Genomic DNA, 27,490 nt, shown 5'->3' on the forward strand with positions numbered 1-27,490 from the left:
GCCTAGAGGAAATAAATGCATGAATTAGTTTTTCAGCATCACTCTGAGACAAGACCTTTCTAATTTTAGAGGTATTGCGCAAATGCAAAAAAGCAGTCCTACATATTTGTTTAATATGTGCATTGAATGACATATCCTGATCAAAAATGACTCCAAGATTTCTCACAGTATTACTAGAGGTCAGGGTAATGCCATCCAGAGTAAGGATCTCGTTAGACACCATGTTTCTAAGATTTGGGGCCAAGTACAATAACTTCGGTTTTATCTGAGTTTAAAAGCAGGAAATTAGAGGTCATCCATGTCTTTATGTCTGTAAGACAATCCTGCAGTTTAGCTAATTGGTGTGTGTTCTCTGGCTTCATGGATAGATAAAGCTGGGTATCATCTGCGTAACAATGAAAATTTAAGCAATGCTGTCTAATAATACTGCCTAAGGGAAACATGTATAAAGTGAATAAAATTGGTCCTAGCACAGAACCTTGTGGAACTCCATAATTAACCTTAGTCTGTGAAGAAGATTCCCCATTTACATGAACAAATTGTAATCTATTAGATAAGTATGATTCAAACCACTGCGGCGCAGTGCCTTTAATACCTATGGCATGCTCTAATCTCTGTAATAAAATTACAGAGATTAGATAAAAAAGCATAAGAAACAGCAAATCATATATGCACAGACAATGTACATCACATTTTTGAGTTTTTTTTTTGTTTTTCCCCAACCTCAAACTCAATCTCAACCTTTATTTCTAAAGCACATTTAAAACAAACAGCAGTCAACCAAAGTGCTGCACATAATTACAAAATGGGTACCAAGTTACCCCGAATCATAAATAAATGAATTAAAACTAACAATAAAATTACAACATGCAATGAAACAGATAAAAGACAAAGTAAAAAGAGTAAAATAGTAGGAAATAATTTAATTTGATTTAATCTAATTTTATATACATAGCGCCATATCACAACATTGCCACCTCAGGTGATTGCATAAGTAAGGTCTAACCTTACCAACCCCTAAAGCAAGCATACAGGCAACAGTGGTAAGGAAAAACTCCCTCTGATGATATTGAAGAAGAAACCTCAAGCAGACCAGACTCAAAGGGGTGACCCTCTGTTTGGGCCATGCTACCAAAAGACTACAAATAAGGTAAAATTTGTCAGCATTAGGCAACAGGAAAAACAAAAGGAAACTAAGGTGAAACAGAGATGTACTCGCTCATTAGGGAATGCCAGAAAAAAGAAATAGGTTTTTAAAGAGGCTTTAAAAGTCTCTCAGGACAGGGATGATCTAATGTTAAAGGGGAGACTATTCCAGAGCCCGGGGGCAGCCGCTGCAATGGTTCTGTCACCTCTCATCTTTAATCTGCTCCAGCAACAGTTGGTTAGAAGACCTTAAGGCTCTGGTTGGGGTGTAAGGAAAAAGAAGCTCCCAACGATACACTGAGGCCAGGCCATTGAGGGCTTAAAAACAATTAAAAAAAAAGTTTAAAATCAACTGGATTTTAGAAAACTGCTATGTTAAAATGTATATAGCCAGCATAATTTTGTTTTTTGCTTTTGTTGTGGCAGTTTCATCCTAATTTTTTCAAATATTTCCTTCTGTAGGAGAGAATCCAAGCTCAAGAAATGTTAAAGATTTTTCTACCCACGGAATTTTGCTGGTGAGCAGGTTCCTGTCTCCTCTGGCACATCCATGACAGTAGCCCAGATGGAGAAGTCAGGAATGGCGACCTTGGTCGATCTTGCAGATGGATCAGGAATCATCAAACTTGAGACAGTCCTTGAGGGATGAGTGACGGAGGAGTGTCTGTCCATGTACAATGTAGATGGGTCTATGTGAAAGACTTGTAAGAGCAAGTTATTGGAGCTATTCAACAAAGACCCCGCCCCGGAGAAACCACGTGGCCACATTAGCGTTGTGGACATTGCACTGCTCTCGAGACTAGCCACACCTACACCCGAAGATCGAGAGGCCAGTAAGAGGGATGGCTCGCAATACTGGTGGAGAAACTACTTGAATAAGATCTGCACCATCATTCTCTCACGCCACAGTGATGAACACCTTATCATTCTTGTAAATGACTCATATAACCGACCCTTCAGCATCAAGGATGACGAACACGAACGACGGGCAGCCAGACATTCTTACATCCCAAATGTCTTCCCTAAGCCTGAAGACGAATTCCCTAGCGCTGTAGAGTTTAACAGAATAATGGCTAATTCAAGTAACAAAGTCAGATTACAGAAGCTGATGAAAGATCACATGAAGACAATGGTTAGCTGCTTTAGAGGCAGTATCATATACTGTGAGGGTGAGAGGTCAACCAACCTAAGCACAGACATCACAAGTACAGACTTCGGATTCAAACAGCTTGAGGCAGATACTATGCTGCTATCTGCATGCGCAAAGCTTGTGACTCAGAACAATGATGAAGTTGTGGTTATAGACAGTGAGGACACAGACGTCTATGTACAGGCAGCATATGTTTCACATAAGCTTAAAGGACATCTTCTCATCAAACGGAAGAATGAGTATATCAGCTGCTCTGCCATGCTCACTGAAGATGTAGCAACATCATCATACCTCTCCATATAATCACAGGCAGTGACCACACATCCGGTTTCTTTGGTCATGGCAAAAAGAGACTTTGCAGAGTGATCAGTGATCCAGAAGCCAGGAACTCCTTGGACGTGTGGGGGAGAGTCTGTTGTTACGAGACGAAGTGAAAAGAGCTATGAAAACATTTATCCTGTGCGAAATCTATGGGGAGAATGCAGATGTTACTTGCGGGTAGGCTAGGCCATCCAGGTGGCAAAAAATGAAGAAGAAGAAGAGCACACTCTGCCTACCTCCTGATGACGATACTCTGAACCACCATTTAGAAAGGACAAACTACCTAACTTATTGCCAGATTCATTATGATTTGCTGGAACATCCGTCTCCCATTGGTCATGGTTGGGAATTCATTAATGGCAAGTGCCGGGTGGTTCGCTACACTAAGCCACCGTTGCCTCATCAACTCACGCGTCATGACGATAAAGATATGGTGACAGCGAGATTTCTGACTCTACTGATTCAGATGAATAGTCACGTTTTGGCTGCAGTGATGGACATTAACAAACTGAAAGACTAAAGCAGATTGTGCAATATAGACTGTTATTGAAATGACATCACTTGACGTCATACTGACGTCACAGAACATTTCTAAAGGGTTTATCTGACATTATGGCATCACATCTATATACGAGGGTAGGCTAAAAAGTTCTAAGGCTCACTATAATGCAGTTAATGCATTACTCCTTCATGGGGAGCCTTAAAACTTTTCAGCCTACCCTTGTATGTCGTTAGCACATTTGTGGGCTCTAACATGCACCAGGAAAAGTTTCTGTGTAGGCTCTCAGTTGTGGTTCCAAAGTAGAGAAGCTTGAATCTTCGACTGGACTGGGTTGCTTGACGTGAGGATGTTTCGTTTCAAAGCACAGAAGCTTCCTCAGCTAAAATTCTTGCTCTGGTAGTCTGACTTCTGTCTTGACTCTTGTAGAGAAGAATAAACAGAAGCCAACAAAAGCTGGAGTTTTTTAACATAACCAGACCCCTCCTACCGAGAGGCCGACTGCTATAGGCTAGTGACTCAACAATAGCTCTAATTAGTACCTATTGTGCTCTAGTTAGCACTCTCCTAATGATGGGATGGAAGCCCCCTGATGGCTCCCTTGACGACTCTCCTGATGACATGAATGACTCATTACCATGAACAAAAGACTGAAACTGCTTTGACCTGAGTACCCCATTGTAAACAGGGGACAAAGCGTGTCTGAGACCCGCCCCCGGTTAAGGCTGGGTTTCAACTGTTTTACAAAGAATGCTTCCTTGACACCTCTCTCAAACCATTTTCTCTCTGGCTAAGATTTTAACTTCCTTGTCCTCAAACGTGTGGTTAGTGTCTTTCAGGTAGAGATAAACTGCAGACTGAGGTCCACTGGCGCCCTCTCTGCGGTGCTGGTATAGCCTCTTTTTAAAGGTTGCTTAGTCTCACCTATGTAGTTCATTACAGTTTTCCTGACATCTGATATAATACACTACATTGCTCTGTTTGTAACTAGGGATCCTGTCCTTAGGGTGAACTAATTTCTGTCTCAAGGTGTTAACTGGTTTAAAGTAAATTGGGATTTTGTGCTGTCTGAAGATCCTCTGTAGTTTGTACAGATTGTGCATGTACGGATTGGCCACAGTGGGGGATACTGGAGACCTCATCGCACAAGAGCTATTGTTTAGTCACTAGCCTATAGCAGTCGGCCTCTCAGTAGGAGGGGTCTGGTTAGGTTAACTCCAGCTTTTGTTGGCTTCTGGTTTATTCTTCTCTACAAGAGTCAAGACAGAGGTCAGACTACCAGAGCAAGAATTTTAGCTGAGGAAGCTTCTGTGATTTGAAGCGAAACGTCCTCACGTCAAGCAACCCAGTCCAGTCGAAGATTCAAGCTTCTCTACTATGGAAACCACCTGGACAACTGAGAGCCTACACAGAAACATTGCGACCAACTGTGGGCATGATGCCCTGGCATTGGTATGTAAGCTGGAAAGGACTGCTAAAAGATAGCTAACCTTAGCAACCACTTAAGATTTAACCTAAGATGCAAACAAAACAATGTTATTCCCAAATGCATGAAGCAAAAGGCACTAGAAGCAGGCCACACAGCAGAAAAGATCCAGCACAGTTACCTTAGGAGGATTTTGGGTCTTAGAATTAGAAGGCTTCATTTTAAAATATTAGACCTCCAAAATAATCTTGATAGTCTTTACAAAAGGTTAGAAACCTTAGTGGGGGAAGAGGCCCATAATAAGATCACAAAGTTCATAGTTAAAATTCAAATGGCTGAGCATTTAAAAAGTAAGGAGCGGCAAATCAGGAAGTTTCACAACCTTTTAGTGCAGAAAAGGCGTACTTTCAGGGGGAGTACTTTTAAAGATACACACAGACAAATTAGTGACAACAGGAAAAATTGGGTAAAGAATCTGTCTGACAGGGTTCTTACACAGACAGAAAAGGATGTGCTCACCAAATGACTAAATTTCTCAGTGACCCCTAAACATATACTGACAGTAGATTACATCACTGCAGTAGAGTCAGCCATTAAACATAACAGTTTGTCAGAGTCAGAAGCTGGGGACCTCCGACTAAGAGTCACAGCAGTGCTTAACAGTGCTAAGCCTCCTCCGTCCGACATCACAGGAGAAGAACAGAAAGCTTTTGGCAGCACTGCAGAAGGACCAAAGCATCCTTATCCTGCCAGCAGATAAAGGCAGATGCACGGTTGTCCTGAACACATCGGACTATGAGGCCAAGATCAACAACTTGCTCAGTGACTCCAGTACATACGAACGTCTGAAGAGAGACCCACGAGTGGCTATAAGAAGAAAATCATTAGCTACCTCCAAAACCTGGAGAAAGAGGGACTCATCGACAGGCAGACATACTACAGACTGTACCGGGGGACACCACTCCATGCATCTATGGACTGCCCAAAATCCACAAACAGGACGTGCCACTCAGCCTATTGTAAGTAGCACAGATTCCATCACATACAATTTGGCCAAGCACCTCAAGTGCATTTTGGCTCCTCTAGTGGGTAACTCAGACCACCATGTGGAGAACACACAAGATATTGTGAACAAGATCAAGGACCTGCAGCTGGAGGCAGATGAAACTATGGTGTTATTTGATGTGACTTCGTTGTTCACCTGCATCCCGCTGCTGAGGCCATCTCAGCTGTGAGGCAGAGACTGCTGGAGGATGTGTCTCTACTTGAAAGGACCAAACTCACACCAGACCACATCTGCCAACTCTTGGGGATCTGTCTTAACACCACGTATTTCCTGTTTAGGGGGAATTACTACAGGCAGATCCATGGTTGTGCGATGGGGTCTCCGGTATCCCCCATTGTGGCCAATCTGTACATGGAGCGAGTGGAGAAGACAGCCTTGACGTCGTTCACGGGCATCTCTCTGAGTCACTGGTTCAGATATGTCGATGACACATGGGTTAAAATCAAGCAACAGGAGGTCGAGGACTTTACAGAACACATCAATTCGGTGGATTCCAATATCAAGTTCACACGTGAGGATGCCAGAAACAACCATTTAGCCTTCTTGGACTGTGATGTTACGATTGGAGAGAACAGGCAGCTCCAGACAGAGGTTTACAGAAAACCCACTCACACTGACCAATATTGCTCTTTGGCTCAAACCACCCCTTGAACACAAGCTCGGGGTGATCAGGACTCTTCAACACAGAGCCCTACAGGTGTCCACAACTGCAGAGGGAAGGGCTAAAGAACAACAACTTGTTTGGAAAGCCCTCACAGTATGTGGGTACCCACGATGGTCCCTGGACAAATTGCAGAAGTCCCAGAAAACAAAAATACCAGATAGACAGGAGACGGAGACAAGAAGAAGAGTGTCTCTCCCTTATTTAGCAGGAGTAGGATCTTCAGACAGCACAAAATCCCAGTTTACTTTAAACCGGTTAACACCTTGAGACAGAAATTAGTTCACCCTAAGGACAGGATCCCTAGTTACAAACACAGCAATGTAGTGTATTATATCAGATGTCAGGAAAACTGTAATGAACACTACATAGGTGAGACTAAGCAACCTTTAAAGAAGAGGCTATACCAGCACCGCAGAGAGGGCGCCAGTGGACCTCAGTCTGCAGTTCATCTCCACCTGAAAGACACTAACCACACGTTTGAGGACAAGGAAGTTAAAATCTTAGCCAGAGAGAAGAAATAGTTTGAGAGAGGTGTCAAAGAAGCATTCTTTGTAAAACAGTTGAAACCCAGCCTTAACCGGGGGGCGGGTCTCAGACACGCTTTCTCCCCTGTTTACAATGGGATACTCAGGTCAAAGCAGTTTCAGTCTTTTGTTCATGGTAATGAGTCATTCACTTCATAAGGAGAGTTGTCAAGGGAGCCATCGGGGAGGCTTCCATCCCATGATTAGGAGAGTGAACTAGAGCACAATAGGTGCTAATTAGAGCTATGTTTAGTCACTAGCCTATAGCAGTAGGCCTCTCGGTAGGAGGGGTCTGGTTAGGTTAAAAAACTCCAGCTTTTGTTGGCTTCTGGTTTATTCTTCTCTACAAGAGTCAAGACAGAAGTCAGACTACCAGAGCAAGAATTTTAGCTGAGGAAGCTTCTGTGATTTGAAGCGAAACGTCCTCACGTCAAGCAACCCAGTCCAGTCGAAGATTCAAGCTTCTCTACTATGCACCAGGAAAAAGTATCCTGTACATTGCATATCTATATGGCAGCCATTTTGAAAATAACATCAAAGAACAGTGTTGAACTGCTTATCTGACATTAGGGTATTACATTTATATGTTGGTAATACATTTGTGAGCTCTAAAATGCACCAGGAAAAAGTTTCCTGTACATTGCATAGCTATACGGCAGCCATTTTGAAATAACGTCATTTGACGTCACAGAGCTTTTTCGAATGGCTTATCTGACATTTTGGCATCACATTTATATCTATTGGTAATACATTTATAGGGTCTAAAATGCACCAGTAAAAAGTTTCCTGTACATGGAATATTTTCATGGCGGCCATTTGGATTTTGGCCGCCCCCACAACTTCCACCCACACTTTTGAGAGGGTCACCCAATTTTATTTTCATTTATTTCATCAAAGAAGACAAAAACACCAAGAACAAACCTTCGCTCTCCACGGTCACCGAAGTGCCCCAGATGACCCAACTAAGTAGGCCTAGGCTGGGCCATAACAACACACAACAAACAATCCAAATGCCTAATTCAAGTTGGAAAAGTTGTTTCCTTCCTTAGTGGGACATCTGGCACTGAGAGGAGGCAGTTAACCTCTCATAGCCCGGACAGTAGGAGCTGAGTGCCAGTTGTAAGCAGGCCACAAGGGGTCGTCAGTCGTGGCGGATCTGTATTTTGACTTGATGATTTTCATATGTGAAAAGCAGACTCACACACATAGGTGATCCAAAAGTAGAGCCAAATTCTGTGCAATTTGTCTGAAGTTTGGGGTACTTCTTTCTGCATTAGATTCCAGAATTGGACATTCATGCCAGCTGTTGCTCTGGATTTGAGCTCAATCTCATTTTTAGTGTAAAGATCTCATTCTCAATACGCAGCTCTATCCAGGTGAAGAGTGATGCCACTTTGGACGTCATGCATGCCACATATTTTCCCCAAATGGAAAACAGAGAAAACTGACAACAGCCTCAATGGAAGCAAAGGTTAGTGAAGTGCCTGCCAAATATTTACAGACTGTTGTGGCTGCTGGCTGACTTTTCAATGCCTGGACTTTTCGGGCGCGCAGTGGTGATTTAGCCGAGAAGTTTGCATCGTAGCTCTTGTGAATTGTCTCAGAATGCCGCTCCAAATTCCCTTTGTTTGGTAAAGCCACATTTACATAAGGCAGATGGATTTGTGATTCAAATAAATGAAAAAATAATCCTCCTCCCATTAAATTTAGTTTTTGTTTCTCCTTCGCATCCTCCACCATAGAAGAAGAAGAGCCCTCTTCTTCAGTGGCGTTAACGTCAGCTGGCATTCTTATGGGTGCATTGCTGGCACCATCTGCATTAGTTTGCTACAGCAGCACTGTCCGTTACAGCACCAGTGTCATGGGATCGACTGGAACTCAGCCTGCGATCGACTGGTTGGACACGCCAGTATTACCGAGTCTCCTGGTCTTCCTTTCTCTGTCAAGACAAACACCAAGTGCCTTCCTAGCTGTTTCCTTCATCACCACTGCAGTCGTTGCCCAGCACCCATCACCATCATCCTTTATCTGTCTCACCTCATCCCTGAATTTCATGTCATCCTCCAGTGTAATAATTGGTTCAACACTAAGACTCTTCCTTTGCTCAGTTCACCTCCATAGTCATTTGCACAACATTCTGTGTAATGTAAACATTGGCTCACAGATCTTATCTGGGCTCCTGACCACTTTGTGACACCCTTGCTTTGACAGGTCCATAATGTACTTGTAATATGAACCTTTTACAGTAAGCTACAAAGCAAAGCACATGTTTAGTATGTTCAGTCAGTCTTCATACACCATCAGAAACACATTGATGGATGTCAACATTATTTGCCTTAAAAATGGTCAGAATGATGGATGCTCAAGACCTACGATTAATAACATGAATACCCGTGTGAGAGGTGATGGTCTAGTGATAAAACATTGTGCTTAAGACCAGAGGATCTTTGGTTCAAACTCCAGCCAGACCAAACAATCACTAAGGGCCCTTGGGCAAGATCCTTAAACCCTGACTTGCTCCAGGGCATAGTGAGCGCCTTGTATGGCAGCACCCTGACATTTGTGTGTGTGTATGGGTGAATGTGAGGCATCGTTGTAAAGTGCTTTGAGGTTCTTAGATGGAAAAGTGCTACATAAATGCAGTCCATTTATAGTGTCCACATTGTTGGTTTGTGACTTCTGGTTACAGGTGAGAAGTTTGAGCAGGCCATAGAATGTGCCAAGACATTCTTGTTATTCCACCCTGATGATGAAGTATGAAGCAGAATCTGGCTTATTATTCTGCTATGCTGGGGGAGGAGAAGGCAAACACACTGTCAGCCCGACAGGTAGGTCCAAACGCTTTATTCACAGAACCTTAGTACCACTCTTGAGTCTGTTCACATTTGGAGCTGTGGTAAATGGCCTGTACAGCAAGTTGTCAGAAAAGTAGTCTCCAATTTCATTGATATGTTAAAGTACATGAAGAGACATGATGCTAAAACGGGCTGTACACAGTCATATGATGCATTGTTAAGTAAATAAATTATTAATGACCATACACTAAAAAAAAATGGCTCTTTGGATGAACTCAATTCAGTTATGTGCAGGATTTCCATCTAATAAATATGGGTAGCCTCAACTCAAATAAAACACATTCATGCAAGATAATGTAATTTAATTGAGTCGGGGCTACATATATTTATTAGATGGAATCCAATCCAATTAGTCAGTTTTTTGAGTGTATCACTCAAACAAATGACTGAGTGGATGAACTCAATTCAGTTATGTGCAGGATTGCCATCTAATAAATATATGTAGTCCCAACTAAATTAAATTAAATTATGTTGCATGGATGTGCTTTGAGTTGGGGCTACATATATTTATTAGATGGAAATCCTGCTCATAATTGAATTGAGTTCATCCAATGCATCCGTTTTTTTTTTTTTGAGTGTAGTCTAAATGCCACCCCTTAATGGTACTGCTTCCAGTACTGGAGAAATTAAGGAAATAATTTTACTGCTCTCTCTCTTTTGGAGCCTGTGTGTACAGAGCAGGAAGGCCAATCTTCTTGTCACACATCACATCTGTCTCACTTTGTCTGGCATGAGCATGTTTGCTCGACAGCAGACAGACTGCTGCTGAACCAGTTAGCTCTCTCTCACTGAGAATCGTGTAAACTGCCCACAAAAAATCAGACAGTGCTTTATTTTGTCTATACTATTTAATAGTCAAGTGCAACCACACTTTTGAGCTTTTTTAATTCTCTTCCCCATCGTTGGTTCTCTCTGTGTGTGTGTGTGTGTGTGTGTGTGTGTGTGTGTGTGTGGGGGGGGGGGTAATTACTTAAATTCCATCTTATTTTTACTGCTTATTATTTATATTTTTGAGTTTCTGTTCAATTATATTGAAACTAAAGTTATATTAAAAACGAATGCTGTTTTAATTCGTTCAAATAATGGTGGGGCAGGCTGTGACCTGTCATCTTCTATAAACTTCAAATTGTTGTATCATTCATGTAACAGTATTTTGGTTGTGGAGTTTGCAATTTCTGAATACATGCTTACTTGATAGACCTTAGCTTCCAGCAGATGCAAGGAAAGTAATTTTTTATTTATTTATTTTTTTTTGCCCTCAGCTGGTGAAAGAGTACATCAGCCGGTCCATACTGGAGAAAGAGCTGCTCTACTTTGGATATGAAGCCTTTGGAATCACCTTTGTTGATCCAGTAGGTGCAAACAGAAAAAAAAAGTTTTCATTCTGTTCATGTACTGATTTCATGCAGAGTTGAAAAATGAATGGTGTTTTTGACTTGACTGTTATTTGGTATTCAGGACACATGGACTCCTGAAAATGTCATGCCTCAGAAACTGAGAGAGAAGCAGAAGTAAGGTTTACAAGGCCTTCACTTACTGAGTTATGCAAGGCGAGTGCAAATTTAAAATTAACTCTATGGCCTTTGTGTGTGTCAGAGCAGACAGGGAGACAGCAGCAAGGATCACAGAGGAAATAGGAAACCTCATGAAGGAGATTGAAACCCTGGTTGAGGAAAAGAAAAAGGATTCTTCAGACATGGCCAAGTTCATAGCGCCTCAAGAGGGTAAATATCTCGCTGACATTATTAGGGCACTTTTTAAATATTACACTGACAGGGCTGACTTTTTTCATTTATTTCCCACCAGTATTGCAGAAAGTGTCTTTCAGTTATAGCATACATAGAAAAACTGAATTCAGTCTGGAAGCAGTGTTTGGTTACTTCACAACTCCACAGTTATTATTTTCTTTATAGTGGTGCAAAATATTGAAGTTTTGACTGTGACTAATCATTGTCCCAGACAGCACTTTGTTGTATGACAACGTCAAGGTGACCATGACATCCAAGCAGCTTAACGGGTCTCAGCGGGTGCTGCTGGATGGGGTGATCAGCGAAAGTGAGTGCCAGGAGCTGCACCAACTTTCCAATGTGAGTACTCCAACCAAGCAGGAAGTACCTGCATATTTAACACACTTATTTTGTGTGATTACTGAAATACTTTATGACTTCACTAAGGGTTAGCTTTTTCTGACTCCAAGTGAACCCTTTAGCTTTCTCAGATTTTGGCTAAGAAATGATGTTTCTTTCTCTGGAATCAATGGACAGGTACCCGCAGGCCAGAAGGACTGCAGCCTCCGTGGTGGCTGAGGCAAAAACCCGTGCATGAGATTGAGTTTGGAGAGGCCATGGAAAATGACTTTCGTTCGGCCTCAAAGCGGTTCTGGCAAACTGTCAGGTACCTCAGGAAAGGGAGGCAGTTCTTAGCCCAGGCTGTGTTCAGCATGGGAGGAGAGCTGCTAAACTGGATTGAAGATATCATCAGGTGGTGGAAAGAAGACTTTGAGGAGCTCCTCAATCCTGCTGACATGCCATCCATCGAGGAGGCAGGGATGGGAGACTCGGGCGGATCTGGTGTCATTACCCAAACGGAAGTCACCGAGGTAGTCAAAAAAACTCCCCAATGGCAAGTCGCTGGGGGCAGACAAGATTCGTCCTGAGTTGCTGAAGTCTCTGCATGTTGTTAGGCTATCATGGCTGACATGCCAATACGATATTGCATAGACGTCGAGGTCAGTACCTAGCAAACTGGGGTGGTGGTCCCCATCTATAAAAAAAAAAAGGGGACCGGAGAGTGTTCCATATATAGAGCAATCACAGTTCTCAGCATCCCTGAGAAAGCCTATGCCAGGGTACTAGAGAGGAGACTCAAAGTGTTAGTCGAACCTCAGATTCATGAGGTGCAGTGTGAGTTCCACCTGGTCGTAGAACTGTAGATCAGTTATCCTCAGAAGGGTCTTTAAAGAGACTTAGACGATTAGTCAAACCTCAGATTCAGGAGGAGCAAAGCACGTTCTGAACCAGCTTCTTCCCCTCGCAAGGATATTAGAGGGGTCCTGGGAGTATGGACTGAGCAGTCTACTACATGTGTTTTGTGGACTTGGAAAAGGCATATGACCGGGTCCCTCGGGGTATCCTGTAGGAGGTGCTGTGGGAATATGGGGTACCAGATTCGCTGCAACGGGTGATCTGGTCTCTATATGACCAAAGTAGGAGCTGTGTCTGCATTCTTGGCATTACATCAGACCCGTTTCCGGTGGGTGTTGGACTCTGCCAGGGCTGCCCCTTGTCACCAATCCTTCTCATGATATTCATGGACGGGATTTCAAGGTGCAGTCAGGGACCAGAGGGTGTCCAGTTTGGTGACCTCAGAGTTGCATCTCAGCTTTTTGTAGATGATGTGGTTCTCTTGGCTTCATCAGACAGTGACCTCCAATGTGCAATGAGCAGGTTTGAGGCAGAGTGTGAAGCAACTGGGATGAGAATCGGCACCTCCAAATCTTATACCATGGCCCTCTGTTGGAAAATGGTGAATTATCCCTCTGGGTCATGAGAAAGTTACTGCCCCAAGTGGAGGAGTTTAAGTATCTTGGGGTCTTGTTCACGAGTGGAGGTAAGTTGGAGCGTGAGATTGATAGACGGATTGGGGCAGCATCTGAAATGTTATGGATGCTGTACTGGAAGGCAAGGCTCTCAGTTTAACAGTCGATTTATGTTCCTATCTTCACCTATGGTCATGAGCTTTGGGTAATGGCTGAAAGAATAAGATTGCGGATATAAGCGGCAGAAATGAGATTCCTCTGTTGGGTATCTGGGTTTACACTCCTGTACCAGTGTACCACTCTCATTCACTTCAGGAAATGTTCCGCATACAAAAGAAATCCATAAGAAATGCACTAAGATCAGAGTCTGCGCTGTGTTAATGGGCTCAAATGTGTCATATCCATCTTTAATTATTAAACAATGAAGCAGAAAATTCCCAAACAGCAGACCTGCACACTCTGTACAGAGAGTCAAGTAAAAGCCAGTGTTTTGTGATTAGATGAAAGACAAGAACAGTAAGAACAAAAGTAACAGTGAGTCTATTATCTTTTAGGGCCCCTTCACGCAACACGAATGAGGCCGAATGGCTCACAAAGGAGGATTCGAATGGCACTTGTGAAAAATTGGAGCCGCACCCGAACGCCTCGCACAACCATTTGGCCACAGCACATGCACTCCACATTCACATCGCGCTCATGCTGGAAACCCAATCGAATGCCATCAAGATGAGGTGGTACTGCTATCTGACTGTGGTCGCAACATTCGTATAGCGTGTCGTACGCAGGTTGGACCATTTGGACGTGGTCAAGGAGCTGTACGAAATTATTGGCCATGTCAAACCCTGGCCAGATGTCGAGATCGAGCCAACTTTCACACCAGCAGCCGAATGAGGGCGAATGGTGGGCGAATGCCCATTCAACCCACACTCGGGGTGCCACCCATAAACTTCCAACAGCAGTTCCTGGGCACTTAGAAAATTTGGGTCCATTTGCACAGTCAGCATGAATTGAATGTAGTGCCTAGGACATACTGTCAAGGTGACGTGCGAGTGTGTTGTGCCCCCGCCCCCCCAGCACCACGAATGGCGTGTGGGTGTATTTTGTCCTGCCCCCCAATCAACATTGTTGAGGTGCAGCTGAGGTGCGAGGTGCTGAAAGCTCCAATGTGGCTAGTGTGCAGTGCGATTGCTGTCCAGCACAGTGCGCACACCTGGACAGACCGTCATGTCCATGATGGACGTCATTTCACACATATAGTATCATTCACTCCCACATGGGTTACATAATGTATTTGAGACATCATGATCAGCAGAGCTGTAATATGAGATGTGAAGGTGCGTACAGGTACATTTAATTGCTTCCGCTGCTGTGACAGCACAATGCAGTACACACCTCTCACAGTGGTCACACTGTGTTTGTCCTCATGCACACAGTCGTGCATGAAAACCATCACCGTGGGATCCTACGGTATCCGTCCACTGGCTGTCCAACAGTCTGTCCCTCCCGACTGCAGCTGGAATTTTTTGATTTTCGCCCATTCGGCCTGTTTCGGCCTCATTTGCTCAACTTCATGTTATGTGTGAAGGGGCCATTACAAATGTACTGCAAAGAGATTTCACGTTTCATTGCATTGCATATAATTGTCTGTTAAAGAAGCAGTTACCTGTGTTTTGTGCCTCATATAGTGACAGGAATGAGCTTGCTTGCTGTGCTTCTTCACGCCGTGTGCTTCTGTTGCATGAAGTGGTAAATGTGACTTATCCTCCGGTGCAACTTCTCTCTTAAAGAGGCATTTTTTGAACAGGTGCGACTTATACTCCGGAAAATACAGTTATTGAAATTATGTGTAGCATAAGGTGTAAATATATGTACATACACATAAGGATGGGTATCGAGAACCGGTTCCTTTTGGGTATCGTTAAGAATGATTCGATCCACCGACATCAATAACCTTTTTACTTAACGATTCCCTTATTGGTCCTTTGTGTGGCCGTGTTTTGGGGGTGTTTGTCAGGAAAATTATAATTTCTCTACATTATTACAGACCCTGCAGTGGGTCTGTAATCAGCTTTTCTGCAGCGTGGCTTTGCTTTGAACCTTGAACCAATTGAAGCAGTGATTTGAAGATCGAAGCAGTGCTTCGATCATTGCTTCGTTTTCTTTCACTTTATCTTAATTTTCCCCGCTAAAACCCTAAAGAGCATATGGCTGTGAGTATTATTTAACTTTTTTTGTTAAACCGACCTGTTATGGTCTTCTGAAACAGTTGATAGAGTATTTTATAACTTAAAATGGGACCGATGCTAACATGTTAGCATGTCTGTGTCATTTTCAGTGTTAAAGTTAGCATTAAGCAGTTGCAGCTGTCAAGCGCTTGCTGTTGTAAGACTCAAATGTATTACAAATTGCAATATTTTTTAAATTTAGCTTTGTTTATATATTAATAATAGCAACTACAACAATAATAGTAATAATAACTAATCTTATGATTACATACAATTTAGAGAAAGAGGCAAAAAGAACCTGAATAAAAACACAACAGAAAATATAAAACCAGCTAACAATGAACATACATAAATAAATAAATACATACATACATACAGAAATAAGTGTTTCCTGTGAACACCTAGTGACTCTTACACCTCCATTTCATCCCTGTCTTATTTAAGTTTAATGACAGTTTGTTTTGGTCAACCATGTGTGTTAATTTCTTCAGTGATTTCCTCCAGAACTATCTGCCAAGCTGGAAAACTGCTGCATCCTAGTAAGACTAGAATACTACTGGAATGAATTTGAATAAGGAAAGTTGTTTTTTTTTTTCACCAAAATGGATGCTGCACTCACTGCAGTTTAATATCTGGAACAGTCCCAGATTGCATTTCAGAGATTCTAGAATTCAAACATTTTTGTGCAGGTGGTGTTGGGGGGTAATTTTGTGTTTCAGCTTTTTTGTTTTTTACCACTTTCATCCCTGAATATGTGAAATTGTGAGTCACTTTTGTGCGGACTAAAGTCACTAACTGGGACTCCTGTCTTGTTGCGAGAAAGAAATGAGAATCGTCCTCCGTTCTGTTCACACAGCTCCAAACATGCGCGGACTACTCTGCCGAGTCAAGTTAGAACGATAGAATCTAGTCGGAATTAATAACTTCAAAGCGAAACACCATTTGTTTATTTTTATTTATGTCCAGAGATCAAGGATACAGTGACCAATTTCATATTTATTTACTTTAAGACTCAATGAAATACATAGAAATCCTGTAAAGCCTACTTTTAGTACAAAATTCACGAGTTATTGATAAGGGAATCGATAAGGAATCGAATCAATAATGGCATCGATATCGATAAAATCTTATCAATACCCATCCCTAACACACTTAGCTGGGAGCTCTTCTCGTATTGCTTGATGTCCATTTTTGTTTGATGTCGTGGTGTTTTCTTTTGGATGTTTCCCAGGCAGCAGCTCGGACAGGTGATGGATACAGGGGTCCGTCCTTCACCCCACTCACCCAGTGAGATCTTCCAAGGAGTCACGGTGCTAAGACGGTTAAGGTCTGTAATTCTGGTAGGCCAAATCATAACGAGGACTCTACCTCAGCTAGAGAACACAATGACATCCCTTGTCATGAATTTGTAATTTATGCCCTTTGGGTGCTGGTTTTGTATGAGTTCTCAAATGGGAAGTCCAATAATAAGCCAAAATATCTGGTCCCACATGAATTCCATTCCTTTGACAGAAATACAGCAAAGCTTGCATGAGTTGTTGCCTCTTAAATTTTTGGGATGTTATTGTTGTGAGGGAGACATATTGTAAGTAACCTGCCGCTATTTATATCTGGGTTGTTGCCATCTCATGTTTAGCTTAATCCTTTTATCTAGAATAAAGTCATGTTATTCATTGGTGCACACTGAGGTCAAGGAACTTGATTTAGAGGTCAAACTTGAACACTGTCAACAAAGTAGTCAACCCAATACACTGAAATGTTTCAGGCATTTTTCAACCTGGCCTCCATTTTTTGGGGGCGGGGGGTCACCTTTTCACTTGGGGTGGTGACACACATTACCAACCATGCAGATGAAGGTAAGCAGATAATATACTTGGTAATGTTAAAAAGTTTAGGGTTTTTAGCATTTAGTGACAAAAACATACATGCATATACTTTGTCTTCTCCATGCCACCTGACACATCTAATGACATTTTTGCCTGTTCAGTGGGGAAAAAGAAGCAGTTTACTGCGAGTGTTTTTAGCTTGCCTTGTACAATTCTATTGTGTAGATGTTTAGCACAGGGCAGTGTTTGTTTTCTAAATCAGTACACCAATGCACTGATTAAAATTATTTTTGTCCAGAGTTATCAGATAAGCTCAAAACCATTTAAAAATAGAGACCAGGTTGAAAAATACTGGCATCCACTTTAACCCTCAGAGCCCTAGTCAACTTTTCATCATATTTCTATGAATAGATCTTGTCTTTATGCAGTGTTCTAGACAGATATGTCTCACATTCAGGAAGGTGAGATTGTTCTAAACATTTTGATACGCAACATCTAAAACAAATAAAAAAAAGTACCTTTTAAAATGGAAATTTTCTAAGGATAATAAAATCAAGGAAAAAACTTTGGGGCACCAAGGGTTAAGGTAAAGTAAACTGCCATGAACATTGTCAAATTTAAAGCTGCTGACCAACAATTGATATTTCTTCATCTCTCACAGCTTGGACAGGAGGGGAAGGTCCCGCTAAAAGGTGCTCGTCTTTTCTTCGACCTGAGCGAGAAGGTGAGGAAGATCTTGGAGGCCTACTTCAGTCTCAACACGCCACTCTACTTCGCCTACACCCACCTGGTCTGTCGTTCTGCCATTGATGGTAAGTTGGGCTGTCATTGTAAACTTGGTTCTGGTGGCAGCAATACTGTTACTCCTTAAACACATTTATGTAAAACATTTACAAAAATTCAGCTATGTGTGTTTTGTGTGAACACATAGATGACCAATGTAAAGAAGCCAATCTTCTGCTGGGGATGCAGCAAAATCTTATTCCTTATTTACAGTTAATTATTCGGACAATAATACAAATTTGTGATTTAGCGTCTTTATGCCATGAAGGAGTTGATGCAGTCAAGATGTGACTGAAATGTTGACTTTTAGCTTTAATTCAATGAGTTTAACAAAAATATAACAGGCTATTGAGGAATTACAGCCATGTTTGTACACAGTCCTGTCATTTTCGGAGGTCAAAAGTAATTGGACAAACATTATTAAAAATATAAGGCGTGTTGTTAAGACTTGGATGAAAATCCTTTGTAGCGACTGTGTAGACCTTGTGGTCATCATCATTCCACCTTCAGTTTTGACTTCTGTAAGTTAAGAACATGACATTTTCGGTTGACGTCAGATGACTGACTTGGATATTGAAGGATATTCCATTTTTTTGCCTTGAGAATCTCTTGGATTACTTTGGCATTGTTTTTGCGTCATTATCCATCTGCACTGTGAAGCACCATCCTGTCGGTGTTCCAGCATTTGGCTGAATCTGAGTAGAGAGTATTGGCCAATACTGCACTTCAGAAGTCATCATACTACTTCCATTTGCAGTCACACAATCAATAAACACCAGTGATCCAGTTCCACTGGCAGTCATACGTGCGCATGCCGTATATAAACTTCCAACATGTTTGGCAGATAATGTGGTACACTTAGCATTATGAGCCGTTATGTTCCTTCTCCATATTCCTTTCTACCCATCACTCTGGTACAAGTTACTGTAGGTGTTATGTGTGTTTTAGTATAGATTTTTTTTTTAGGGGGGGGGGAGGGGTTCATGTATGAATGTTGGTCCAGAATTCAGTGGGACACTTAAATTTTAATAATTTTTTTTTTTTCCCTGTCAGAATCCAATCTGGCCTTCCTGATCTTGACCGTTACCAGTAGTTTCCACCTTGCAAGCTGAGTTTCAGTAGATCGCATGAAAAAAAAAAAAAATCTGGACTCATTGAGAGGATTAAGCGCTGATATAACGGACTATAATGGCAGCAATATAATTTATCACATAATTTTACACGAGTCAAACCATTCAATGACTTCTCAGGATGGAATTATTTCAACATAAAGTAAAGCTCCTCACTCAGAACAACTTTATATGGATTTGCAGGGACCTTTCCCTCTGAGGGACAAGTGGAGCCAAACAATGGACTGGTGTCCCCTGGTTTTTCACGCTGCAGAATCCAGCATAAATATCGACCTACTGGGCCACATGACTTGCACACAACTTACTTCTTCATATTATTATTATTATTATTATTATGTGTGAATTTTAAGCATGTTTCAGGGAGTGGTTTAGTTTCCTTCTGAAAGCATCCATAATATGCTGTACAGTGTCACGCTGAGGCTTGACATTGGCCTGTAATGTGGTTTGTTCAGACAAACAAGAGGACCGTGATGACCTGAGTCACCCGGTTCATGTGGACAACTGTCTACTGATCTCTGAGCTCAACGAGTGTATCAAGGAACATCCTGCATACACACACAGAGACTACAGGTGACAACAAACACACCTGGTGTGGTTGAAGGGGAGACTTAAGCACATACCATGTGTGACAGCCTAATACTGGAACAGTAATTACCACTTTGTCTCTTTCCCTTCCAGTGCTGTACTTTACCTAAATGATAACTTTGAAGGAGGAGATTTTATTTTCACTGAGCTGGATGCCAAAACGATCACGGTAAATATTCAGCTGTTGCGTCTTTTTTTTTTTATTTTGTTTTTTTATCACTTTTAGCTGGTCTGGTTTAAATTGTGTACCTTTGGACTTTAGGCGGAAGTGCGTCCTCAGTGTGGCCGTGTCATCGGCTTTGAAGCAGGGAAGGAGAACCCGCACGGGGTCAGAGCCGTCACCAAAGGCCAGAGGTGTGCTGTAGCGCTGTGGTTCACTCTGGACCCGGCTCATGAGGAAAAGGTATGAATGATCAATGCAGACTAACCATGGAACCACTGTGATCACATTCGTGCTGACTGAATGCCTACACAGAACATAGTCCACCTGTGTGCACCAAGGGCGTAGGTTTGGTCTCAGCTTTGGTAGGGACAATACCACCCCCACCCCCCCGGCCCCCCTGCCCACCACCACCCCCTAACCCACTCATACCATTAGACCGCACAAGTACAGCATAATACATAACATATGACGACATAATGCTGAATAATTTAACACTTTATTTACAATATTAAGTGTGTAGGCAAACAAACAAATAGCTTAAATAACAAAATTGCACCCAAAATCACGAATCTATTCTATAGGCCTACACCTGAGAGAACAAGACAACAACAAAAAATATACTTGTGGAGCTAAAAAAAAAAAAAAGTTTTTGCAACCAAGATGTATAATCTATTCTCTTCATCAATAATGCAGTTGTAGGTATCTGGCAACCTAATTTGCCCCCCAAAAAAAAAAAAAGGGATTTCCAATAACATATATGGTGTATTACGGTAAACGTAAGCCTGTGATGTCATAACGCAGAGGAAAAACACGGAAGTTTCACACTAGTGCGCCGCTGATTCTCATTACCGTAAGTTCTCATGTAAGCCCTCACTCTGAAAAATTTCAACACTGACAGCAAGCCAAGAACCCGTGCTTTCCAACAGTATGCTATATGTTGCATATATTATGGTAAAGTGCGTTCGGTGACTTTTGAAACGAGGGAAAAGTATGAAAAGAGCGCAAAACTGACAGAAAAGTACAGAGACAGACAGCAAACATAAATGTAGTAATTTTTGAGGAAAAGGCAGGGTGTTAGTGTCATTTGTGAAGATGTTTGTGTGGGTGTGCAGTTTATGTTAAGTGTGGCGCACAGCATTGTTCGCAAGCCCCGCCCTTCTTGTTTTTCTGCACCGGAGCAGTGTTGCCAGATATGAAATATGAAACTATCGTACCAAAACCTCAAAATTATCATATTTTGGGAGAAATTATCGTACACAAACAAAACGCATACAACGTAGCTATTTTTGCGTTTTTTGTTTTTTTTTAATTTACAAAGAATTTTGTCACATTTTTAAACAGTAATTATAGTAATGGGGAAACTATGGCACAGAAAGAACACAAATGCACAAGCAAATGCACTACCAGACTAGAAAGATTTTTTTTTTTCTGTGAAGGGACACAAACGTGTCAATTACCAGACTAGAAAGAGTCGAATTCAACCTTGAGGTCGCTGTCGTCATCCGATGCCATGGCCACTTGTGCAGATTTTGTTGAACACAGAAAAAATGTTGACACCTCCATAAGGAACTTGAACCTTTTTTTTAAATTTTTCTTGTATATCTCTTTGCTCTTGTGTTTTGTTCGTTTGTTATTGCATTTGTTGAAATAAAGTTTAAAAAAAAAAAAAAAAAGATGTTGGCTGGGGAATCTTCCTGTCACGGCAGAGATAGGATGGGAACTTGTATAGAGAGGGGGCGGGCTTTCAAATGACTTTGTCCCGGTCGCCCAAAGCCAGCAGCAGCCCTGTGTGTGGTGTGTCTTTGATGCCGCCTGAGTGCAACGCCTGCAAAATGATTCTTGGGTGTCAGAGAGAGATGCGTGTTTGGGCAACCAACTGAAATTATCGTACATATTGGATTTTTTTCCCATTATTGATCGTACAGAGGGCAAAACTATCATACAAATACGATAATTATCGTACATCTGGCAACACTGCACCGGAGCCACCCATCCTCTGTGCTCCGGGACCTCCCACTTTACAAATGAAGCACTGCCTGCCACGAGATGCGCTTTGTTTACATCCATGTGAGAAGAACGTGAGCCAATGAAATTGCAACATGGTAACCCTGTCACTCTGGCACATCGAAAACACAAAACGTGACGACTAAAATTATAGTATCGAGTTCGCAAAAAAATAGTGAATGATTTTGATATATAAAAAAAATGCTAAATATTGGTAGGGACTATTTTGCCATCCCAAAATATTGGTTGTGACTTGTCCCTATGGTCCATATGCAAACCTACGCCCCTGGTGTGCACCTTCCTCCACTCTATGTTAGCCTGCACTACTCCCTTTTCTTAAAGTAGGTATTCACCACATTCATTTCCATCCTTTTTGCAAAATCAACTTCCATCTGTCCTTCCACATTCCTGTCCTTGATACCATATCTACCCATTACTTCCTCATCACTTCTGTTCTTGTCGCCGACATGCCTAGTCAAGTCTGCTCCTGTCACTACTCTTTCATGCTTGGGTTCACTCTCCACCTCATCTAACTCACTTCAGAAATTTTCTTTCTCCTTTTGTCTCACAACCTACCTGTGGGGCGTATGTACTGATGATATTCATCATCACCCCTTCAATTTTCAACTTCACATTCATCGCCCTGCCAGACACTCACTTAACCTCCAACACACTATTAAAATAACCCACCATTCTCTTCAAGTCTACACCATGATTCAAAAACTTAAACCCACCACCTATGCTCCTGCTCTTACTTCCCTCCCACTTGGTTTCTTGCACATACAATTTGCCTACCTTTCTCCTCTCCATCATGTCAGCCAGCTCTCTCCCTTTACCAGTCATACTGCCAACATTCAAAGTCCCAACTCTCACTTCCACCCTTCTAGTTTTCCTCTTCTCCCACTGTGTGTGGACACATTCTCCTCCTCTTCTTCTGGTTCACCCAATTTGTGCCGGTACCCTGCTGGGCAACAACACCGGTGGCAGTCATTGCTAACCTGGGCCTTGACCGATCCGTTATGGAAATTCGATTTGTACTCTGCATGGTTATGTTGGCTTATTTTACACCAGATGCCCTTCCTGATTCACCCTTGCTCATTTATCCAGGCTTGGGACTGGCACTCAGAGTGTACTGGCTGCACACCCCATGTGGATGTTTGTACAGTCACTTTTACATCTATTAAAGAGGTGTTTCTCAAATCAAATCAAATCAACTTTATTTATATAGCGCCAAATCACAACAAACAGCTGCCCCAAGGCGCTTTATATTGTAAGGCAAGGCCATACAATAATTACGGAAAAACCCCAACGGTCAAAACGACCCCCTGTGAGCAAGCACTTGGCGAAAATGGGAAGGAAAAACTCCCTTTTAACAGGAAGAAACCTCCAGCAGAACCAGGCTCAGGGAGGGGCAGTCTTCTGCTGGGACTGGTTGGGGCTGAGGGAGAGAACCAGGAAAAAGACATGCTGTGGAAGAGAGCAGAGATCAATCATTAATGATTAAATGCAGAGTGGTGCATACAGAGCAAGAAGAGAAAGAAACACTCAGTGCATCATGGGAATCCCCCAGCAGTCTAAGTCTATAGCAGCATAACTAAGGGATGGTTCAGGGTCACCTGATCCAGCCCTAACTATAAGCTTTAGCAAAAAGGAAAGTTTTAAGCCTAATCTTAAAAGTAGAGAGGGTGTCTGTCTCCCTGATCTGAATTGGGAGCTGGTTCCAGAGGAGAGGAGCCTGAAAGCTGAAGGCTCTGCCTCCCATTCTACTCTTACAAACCCTAGGAACTACAAGTAAGCCTGCAGTCTGAGAGCGAAGCGCTCTATTGGGGTGATATGGTACTATGAGGTCCCTAAGATAAGATGGGACCTGATTATTCAAACCTTATAAGTAAGAAGACGAATTTTAAATTCTATTCTAGAATTAACAGGAAGCCAATGAAGAGAGGCCAATATGGGTGAGATATGCTCTCTCCTTCTAGTCCCTGTCAGTACTCTAGCTGCAGCATTTTGAATTAACTGAAGGCTTTTCAGGGAACTTTTAGGACAACCTGATAATAATGAATTACAATAGTCCAGCCTAGAGGAAATAAATGCATGAATTAGTTTTTCAGCATCACTCTGAGACAAGACCTTTCTAATTTTAGAGGTATTGCGCAAATGCAAAAAAGCAGTCCTACATATTTGTTTAATATGTGCATTGAATGACATATCCTGATCAAAAATGACTCCAAGATTTCTCACAGTATTACTAGAGGTCAGGGTAATGCCATCCAGAGTAAGGATCTCGTTAGACACCATGTTTCTAAGATTTGGGGCCAAGTACAATAACTTCGGTTTTATCTGAGTTTAAAAGCAGGAAATTAGAGGTCATCCATGTCTTTATGTCTGTAAGACAATCCTGCAGTTTAGCTAATTGGTGTGTGTTCTCTGGCTTCATGGATAGATAAAGCTGGGTATCATCTGCGTAACAATGAAAATTTAAGCAATGCTGTCTAATAATACTGCCTAAGGGAAACATGTATAAAGTGAATAAAATTGGTCCTAGCACAGAACCTTGTGGAACTCCATAATTAACCTTAGTCTGTGAAGAAGATTCCCCATTTACATGAACAAATTGTAATCTATTAGATAAGTATGATTCAAACCACTGCGGCGCAGTGCCTTTAATACCTATGGCATGCTCTAATCTCTGTAATAAAATTACAGAGATTAGATAAAAAAGCATAAGAAACAGCAAATCATATATGCACAGACAATGTACATCACATTTTTGAGTTTTTTTTTTTGTTTTTCCCCAACCTCAAACTCAATCTCAACCTTTATTTCTAAAGCACATTTAAAACAAACAGCAGTCAACCAAAGTGCTGCACATAATTACAAAATGGGTACCAAGTTACCCCGAATCATAAATAAATGAATTAAAACTAACAATAAAATTACAACATGCAATGAAACAGATAAAAGACAAAGTAAAAAGAGTAAAATAGTAGGAAATAATTTAATTTGATTTAATCTAATTTTATATACATAGCGCCATATCACAACATTGCCACCTCAGGTGATTGCATAAGTAAGGTCTAACCTTACCAACCCCTAAAGCAAGCATACAGGCAACAGTGGTAAGGAAAAACTCCCTCTGATGATATTGAAGAAGAAACCTCAAGCAGACCAGACTCAAAGGGGTGACCCTCTGTTTGGGCCATGCTACCAAAAGACTACAAATAAGGTAAAATTTGTCAGCATTAGGCAACAGGAAAAACAAAAGGAATACTAAGGTGAAACAGAGATGTACTCGCTCATTTAGGGAATGCCAGAAAAAAGAAATAGGTTTTTAAAGAGGCTTTAAAAGTCTCTCAGGACAGGGATGATCTAATGTTAAAGGGGAGACTATTCCAGAGCCCGGGGGCAGCCGCTGCAATGGTTCTGTCACCTCTCATCTTTAATCTGCTCCAGCAACAGTTGGTTAGAAGACCTTAAGGCTCTGGTTGGGGTGTAAGGAAAAAGAAGCTCCCAACGATACACTGAGGCCAGGCCATTGAGGGCTTTAAAAACAATTTAAAAAAAAAGTTTAAAATCAACTGGATTTTAGAAAACTGCTATGTTAAAATGTATATAGCCAGCATAATTTTGTTTTTTGCTTTTGTTGTGGCAGTTTCATCCTAATTTTTTCAAATATTTCCTTCTGTAGGAGAGAATCCAAGCTCAAGAAATGTTAAAGATGTTTTCTACCCCGGTAAATGACGAGTTCAACCAGAAAAATGCAGCGGACACCGCAGCACCTCAACCAGTTGCACCGCAGTCACCCACACCCCCTGATCAGCAGCCAGAAGTTATTAAAGCGGACGATAATCCAGCAGAGCCAAGTCAGGATGCACCAGCTGAAAAACTGACAGACTCGCAGGAGGCTAAAACGGAGGAGAAAACAGTCAACAAAACAGCCACAAAAACTAAGGACGCAGCAAAAACAAAAGACAAATTCAAGGCAAAGACTGTGGATAAAACCAACTCAAAAGGTGCCAGTAAAACAGACGGAAAACAGTCAAAAACCAAGTCTGTAAGTAAAAAGGACACAAAATCAGCAGCAAAAAAGACAGTGAAAGCTGCTGCTAAAAAGGATTCCAAAAAGGTGAAAGCTGATGCCGAGTCAGCTTCAGACTCTGAGAAGAACAAGGACGAGCTGTAGTGAAACGACTCTGTGTGTATACGGTGCGCATTTTGTCTCTGAGTGCTCTGAATGAAAACAGCACCATGTTTTAAAGGTCAGTTTCTTTTGGTTTATTGGTTATGGTGGATGTTTTTGTTCTGTTAAAAAAAAAAAAAAAGTAACCAAAGAAACAGACTGCTGATGACACTCGAATCACCACTTTGGTTATTTAACAGGGTTATTTTCTTAGTTTTTATTTTACTCTCTTAATTCTACCTTATAGAGTTAAACATGTTTGGGATTTCAGGTGAAAACGTCCCACAATTTCTGTCTGGATGTATGGAGTCTCTCGAGCAAAAAGCAAAATTTAAGCCTGAAATGATGCATTTTAGGCTTTTTTGACATGTGACACAGATGTCCATATCTGGACCCCAGGTTGTTCTGCATGCTACGCCTACCTATCCATTCTGTACATCTCCTCTCAGAAATGGGCGTGGCAGACAGTCCCCCCCCCCCCCCCCCAATAAAATATCAGCCCAGTTTCTATGGTGCTGTTTTGCCAACAGATTTCAAATCTGTAGCTGACAGTTACCTGTATTTTTTTTTCCTGAAAAGATAAATATTATGTCTTAATGTTGTCTGAAGTCTGCAAAAATCACAGTAGCCATCTTTGTCATCAAGCTTTTCCATTTTAATAAGTGTGAGATGATTTTTGCCTCAATTTTAAAACGGTTTGATTCCTTTTCCCATTTTACTCGTGTGTGTGTGTGTGTGTGTGTGTGTGTGTGTGTGTGTGTGTGCCTCAGACACTGAGATCTAGAATAAAAGCAGGCTGGAGAGAGATTTAAAATAATTTTTAAAAAGTCAACCAGCTGTTTAAATCATGGAATTAAAAAGATAAAAATGCATCACACTTTTACTCTGTACGGGAACAGTACACTCATGACTGTATACAGACACCAGGGGGCGTGATTGAAGCATAGAGTTATCCTCCCAGCTTCTAATGACACAGAACAAATACATTTTTCACAGAAATCCTCATGTAGTGAATTTCAGGGTGTTTGTAAATCCTGCTGTGATCTGATTCCATCTTGTATAAGCCAGAGTCCTCATTGTTCTACTGTAACCTCAATCCCTGAAGCTGTGCCTTTTCACTGCTGCCTGTTTTTAAAGAATCAAGTGAGAGTTTCTTTAATGTGTAATTAAAGTTGGGTCTTTTGCAAGTTATGGTACAGCTTTTTTCAGTCTCAAATACAAAATCATTTTCTCTGTTCATTTTCTCCACCAGTGAAGTTATAGTTGTCTTGAATTTTTGCTCAATTTCTCTGCATGATGTATCTTAAACTATTAATTAAAAAAAAAACCTGGTCAAACATGACATTTTGGGGTGAAGAAGCGAAAAAAAAAAGTTAATATGTAACATTTTAAGAACTGAGTCTCT

General features: G+C 41.6%; 1 pseudogene; it reads left to right on the forward strand.

The window, feature by feature from the left end:
• The first annotated feature begins 8,203 nt into the window (after positions 1-8,203).
• On the forward strand, positions 8,204-27,273 carry LOC117507823 (annotated as a pseudogene).
• Positions 27,274-27,490: the final 217 nt, after the last annotated feature.

Source organism: Thalassophryne amazonica, chromosome 3 (assembly GCF_902500255.1).
Source record: "Thalassophryne amazonica chromosome 3, fThaAma1.1, whole genome shotgun sequence".
In the NCBI taxonomy this organism is placed as follows: domain Eukaryota; kingdom Metazoa; phylum Chordata; class Actinopteri; order Batrachoidiformes; family Batrachoididae; genus Thalassophryne; species Thalassophryne amazonica.